This window comes from Gymnoscopelus microlampas, assembly GCF_963454915.1.
Source record: "Gymnoscopelus microlampas genome assembly, chromosome: 15".
Classification (NCBI taxonomy): Eukaryota; Metazoa; Chordata; class Actinopteri; order Myctophiformes; family Myctophidae; genus Gymnoscopelus; species Gymnoscopelus microlampas.
Window position 1 is genome coordinate 51,850,371 of NC_139952.1, and position 6,000 is coordinate 51,856,370.

Genomic DNA, 6,000 nt, shown 5'->3' on the forward strand with positions numbered 1-6,000 from the left:
TAAAGCAGTTGAAAGCATGGCGGACATGCTGAGAAAATGGCCACCGATCGGATTAAAATGCTTTTTATTGAACAATACTGAAGATACGGTTACTTCTGTGGGCTCGAACAGAATTGTCACATCCGTGGCCATGAGGTAAGAACTTTATATTTGAAATTTGAACGTGTATGTACATGTACGGGCCTTAAATGAATTAAGTGCAATGGCCAGGTTGCGTTTGTTTCAGGCCCCAGGACTCTGGGTAATGGTTTGTTTTAATAAACTTATGTCACAATCGACCTGTCCATAACAATTCATTATACAACGCAGAATGCAGCTTTTAATCAACATTGCATTTGTTATATCAACAACAACATGTTGGTTTTCACATCCGTGTAATGAACTAGAGTTAGTCAGAAGCTAGCTTTCATCTGTAGTCCCTGAGCAGGCTGTTAAAAGTGGTGATATAACTATCCATACAAAAACGGTTGTATTAATACCATACAAGACCAGTAGACATAGTACAGGAGACAGAACAATGATATTTTATATGTTAGTGGACTTTACTGAGACAATGGCAAACAACGTGGCTTTGACTCAGTATAGAGTAACATGAGTTTAACTCTAGAAGGAGATGCTGTTGTAATTTGACTGTTTTACTAGCAGTAAATAGACATTCATTTGACGCACTGTTTGGTTCAACAAGTGTTTATCTGCACCGAGCATTGTACTGGGTTGACTAATGTTAGAGGACGACGCGGTTTTGTTGTTTGTTGTTGTTTCTCTCGCTGAACCTGGCAACTGCCATGTCCGCTTATTGTAAGCGGATGGTCGCGCTTCTTTTGGGGCTTGTTTTGGGGTTGAAAAGGACCGTATGAGAGTAGACGGTGCACGGTTGGTCGTACCGTGTCGGTCGCGCATGCGCGCCACTCTCAATTGTATATTAATACTTTTTGCAACACAGTGGACTGGTGCTGCTAATTTGAGGTTTCTGGTCGGCTCCGCAGCTTTTATTTAAATCACTTTTCTCTCTGCTGCTTTAATTTAAATCACATTTCTGGTTGGCTCCGTTGCCTTAATTTAAATCACCTTTCCTTTATTATCATTATTATTTTCATTTTTCTCTGTGTCTTATTAACCTAAAATTGTACAATCATCTATTATCTGTGTAGGTTTGACAGTAGAATATTTATACATCTTTTTTTGCCGAATGACTGAGTGTATAATAATTCACTTAATTTATTTTAAATCACCTTTCTTTTATTATAATAACTCACTTAATTTAATTTAAATTACCTTTTATTATTATTATTATCTTCATTTTCTTCTGTGTCTTATTAATCTACATAAAATGGTACCATCATTTAACTACCTGTGTAGGTTTGACAGTAGAATATCTTTTTTTTTCTTTTCCTTTTTGCGGTAAGATTGAGTGAATAATATGTAGCCACTTACACCAGAAACTTTTTGCAACATAGTGGACTGGTGCTAACTTTGCTTTAATTAAATATATTTTCCTTTATTATCATTATTATTATCACTTTCTGCTGTGTTTTTTTATTTATATATAAAGTGTGCCAACATTTAGTGTCTGTGGAGTTTTTTTTTTTTTTTACAGAAGAACATCTTTTTTTCTCTTTGTTTGTCGGATGGCTGAGTGTGTGGGCCTAATATGTATCCACTTACACCAGAAACATTTTGTAACATAGTGCATTGGTTCTCAAAGTGGGGTCCGGGGACCCCCAGGGGTACTTGAGGGGGTTCCAGGGGGTCCCCAGCTAAATGATGGACAGGAACCAAATGGGCCCTTATGGGTCTCTCAGAGTTACATTAACATTGATTTTACAATATAAATTGGGGTCCCAGAGATATAAATGCCATTAAATGGGGGGTCCCTGGCTGTAGCTTAATGCATGTCAAACTGGGGGGTCCTTGAAATTAAAGCCTTAAAAACCTTCTCTTATGGGGGTCCCTGGCTTATCTTTTCAAATGGGGGTCCGCGGGCTATTAAGTGTCAATTTGGGGGTCCTTGACATGAAAAAGTTTGAGAACCACTGACATAGTGGACTGGTACTGCTGCTAACTTGTTGTTTCGGGTCAGCCTCGTTGCTTTAATTCAAATTGCTTTAATTTAAAATGCTCCTTGCTGGGAGCCGCTGCTTTAAATTAAATTCCCTTTTCTTTTACTATCATTATTATTATCACTTTTTTCTGTGTTTATTAATCTACACATACATTCTGTCATTATTAATTATTTGTGTAGTTTGGACAATAGGCTTGAATAGTTCTTTTGCCGACTCACTGAGTGACTGATATCTAACCACAAACACATCAGAAAATGTCTGGTGAAATACTGGACTGGCGCTTTAACTCGCCGTCTCTGATCGTCTTTGCTGTTTTAATTTAAATATTTTTTTCTTCATTATTATTAGACTACTGTCACTATGATTATTACCAGGTCTATTACTTGTATCACTTCCACAGCTGGAGGCTGTAAGGCTCCTGTCTCCAAACTCCAAAGCAGAGTGCAGAACTTGTGGTGTTGCCTCTTCCTGCTGAGAAAGACGTTGTCATCAACGCAGTGTTTGACTCCCTGACTGCATCTCCAACTGGATTGGCTGAGTTTGTGTCCCACCTTGTTATGTTCTCTGGAACGGTAAAAAAACATAAAGTAAAGATAATAGAAAATGTAACCATGCACATTAAGGTTTGAAATGACAACATATTTTTGCCACTTTTCAGGGAAACATTTCCTGCTCATCATACCAAATAATGTAAGTAGATCCATCAATATATAGTATTATGGTTTTTGAAGACAGGTAGATGTGATTTCATTCGTTATTATTGGCTGATGTTAACCCCTGACTTGTTGGGTCTCAGTTTCACCAGACTGGACCAGGACCAGGCCATGCCTACTCTTCCTCAGAGTGTAGCATCATCCATCGCATACATGAAGCTAACTTTAGCTCATCACGTTCCACCAGGTGAGATCTTCTATCTACATGACGTAAACATTGCCTTTACATTTTATTTGCCAGTCTCCCTTTACAATTTCTGCTCAGATGTCCCACTTTCAAACATCCAAAGCATAGTCCTTTTTCCCTGAGAAACTGAACTTTGTCTTCATGTGCCTGTGCATTCATTTTCTGACATTCAGGTAAGGGATGCTTGCCGGTACAGAAAATACATGCGAAATCATATGTACCAAAAGGCATGTTGCTTTTGACAGGTGACTTTTCGGCTTTGCTGTCAGACACTGTTGCCACTGTAGTAGCAAAACTACTCCCCTTGCTCTTAAATCTGCCTGAGGTTGATTCAGCTGCAGTCCTTGGTTTTGAAACCTTCACATTGGCAAGAGGATCATGAATGTCGCCGAAAAGTGGGTCCTGGAGTATTCTCGCTTGCTTTTCCATAAATAGTACCAAGTGGCTCAATCTTGCTCTCCTTTGCGTTTGCTCTAGAATATCACAAGCTGTCGTTCTCCATTTTTCCTTCAATTTATAAGGCAGTTTGGACACAATGAGTTTCAGGTTAGAAGTCAGATCCAGGTCCTCTATATCCTCCAAATCTCTCATTGCGTGAATGTAGTCTGTGTTGGCATTCATATGAAGACAGCTCCTAACCAATTCTCTGCAGGGTCCAGAGGTGTACTGTTCCAAGTAATATAGCCTATCTTGTTGGCTTCTAGTCTTTTCCTCAATACCATGCTCAAATGCCCTCATAAATGCCTGGTAATCTAAAGGGTTGCCATTATAAACTGGGATTTCCTTAGAGGGAAGTGAGGTCAATTTTTGCTGGACAACCAGTAAATCAGCAATCTCATTTTGCCTCTGTATTACAGTCAAGAATTTGTCGTCATTGTCTGACACTGTAATTCCAGTTCCTGTCCCAATTGCTTGCTGTTGGGTATGAGTTGCTGTGATTTCTGGTGGCCTTAGGCCTGGGTTTGATGGTCCTTGTAATTTTATTTTTTGTCTGGCTCCAAGTGAATTAATTGGAAATGAGTCCATATTGATGCTTGGGGTTTTAGTATTTTCCAGATACTCATTCATGGCATCATCCTGTGATTTTGGCTGTAATATTTGTGGTTGTGATTTAAGCAGTGATGGTGCTGGTGGTTGTGAAATGGAGTCAAGATCCGCCAGGATTTTTAATCTAGCGTCGGATTCAGCCAGGCATATGTCCAGTTCCATTTGTTCCAGTCTGGCTTGCATTTTAGCCTGCTCCATTTCACATTACACATATTTCTGTGTTGATACTGCTGTCGTATCCTAGTGAGGAGGAGGAGCCCCCACCAGGAGGATGTAAGGCCTTCGTCCTACTTGTAGCACCCAATGCCCATTGGCCATAGCTCAACATCATTGAAAATGTCATATTGCACACACAACAAACAAACAATGAACCTGTTAACTTCAAAATTACCTCTCACTATGTTACAGCCCCAGTGGTCAGTGTCTCCATGGAACTGGAAGGTAACACGTTAACCTGCAGCTCCAGAGGAATCTACCCAGAGCCCACTCTCACCTGGTCCACCAGCCCTTCCACCAACTACAGCCAACTACCAGTAGACATAGTACAGGAGACAGAACAATGATATTTTATATGTTAGTGGACTTTACTGAGACAATGGCAAACAACGTGGCTTTGACTCAGTATAGAGTAACATGAGTTTAACTCTAGAAGGAGATGCTGTTGTAATTTGACTGTTTTACTAGCAGTAAATAGACATTCATTTGACGCACTGTTTGGTTCAACAAGTGTTTATCTGCACCGAGCATTGTACTGGGTTGACTAATGTTAGAGGACGACGCGGTTTTGTTGTTTGTTGTTGTTTCTCTCGCTGAACCTGGCAACTGCCATGTCCGCTTATTGTAAGCGGATGGTCGCGCTTCTTTTGGGGCTTGTTTTGGGGTTGAAAAGGACCGTATGAGAGTAGACGGTGCACGGTTGGTCGTACCGTGTCGGTCGCGCATGCGCGCCACTCTCAATTGTATATTAATACTTTTTGCAACACAGTGGACTGGTGCTGCTAATTTGAGGTTTCTGGTCGGCTCCGCAGCTTTTATTTAAATCACTTTTCTCTCTGCTGCTTTAATTTAAATCACATTTCTGGTTGGCTCCGTTGCCTTAATTTAAATCACCTTTCCTTTATTATCATTATTATTTTCATTTTTCTCTGTGTCTTATTAACCTAAAATTGTACAATCATCTATTATCTGTGTAGGTTTGACAGTAGAATATTTATACATCTTTTTTTGCCGAATGACTGAGTGTATAATAATTCACTTAATTTATTTTAAATCACCTTTCTTTTATTATAATAACTCACTTAATTTAATTTAAATTACCTTTTATTATTATTATTATCTTCATTTTCTTCTGTGTCTTATTAATCTACATAAAATGGTACCATCATTTAACTACCTGTGTAGGTTTGACAGTAGAATATCTTTTTTTTTCTTTTCCTTTTTGCGGTAAGATTGAGTGAATAATATGTAGCCACTTACACCAGAAACTTTTTGCAACATAGTGGACTGGTGCTAACTTTGCTTTAATTAAATATATTTTCCTTTATTATCATTATTATTATCACTTTCTGCTGTGTTTTTTTATTTATATATAAAGTGTGCCAACATTTAGTGTCTGTGGAGTTTTTTTTTTTTTTTACAGAAGAACATCTTTTTTTCTCTTTGTTTGTCGGATGGCTGAGTGTGTGGGCCTAATATGTATCCACTTACACCAGAAACATTTTGTAACATAGTGCATTGGTTCTCAAAGTGGGGTCCGGGGACCCCCAGGGGTACTTGAGGGGGTTCCAGGGGGTCCCCAGCTAAATGATGGACAGGAACCAAATGGGCCCTTATGGGTCTCTCAGAGTTACATTAACATTGATTTTACAATATAAATTGGGGTCCCAGAGATATAAATGCCATTAAATGGGGGGTCCCTGGCTGTAGCTTAATGCATGTCAAACTGGGGGGTCCTTGAAATTAAAGCCTTAAAAACCTTCTCTTATGGGGG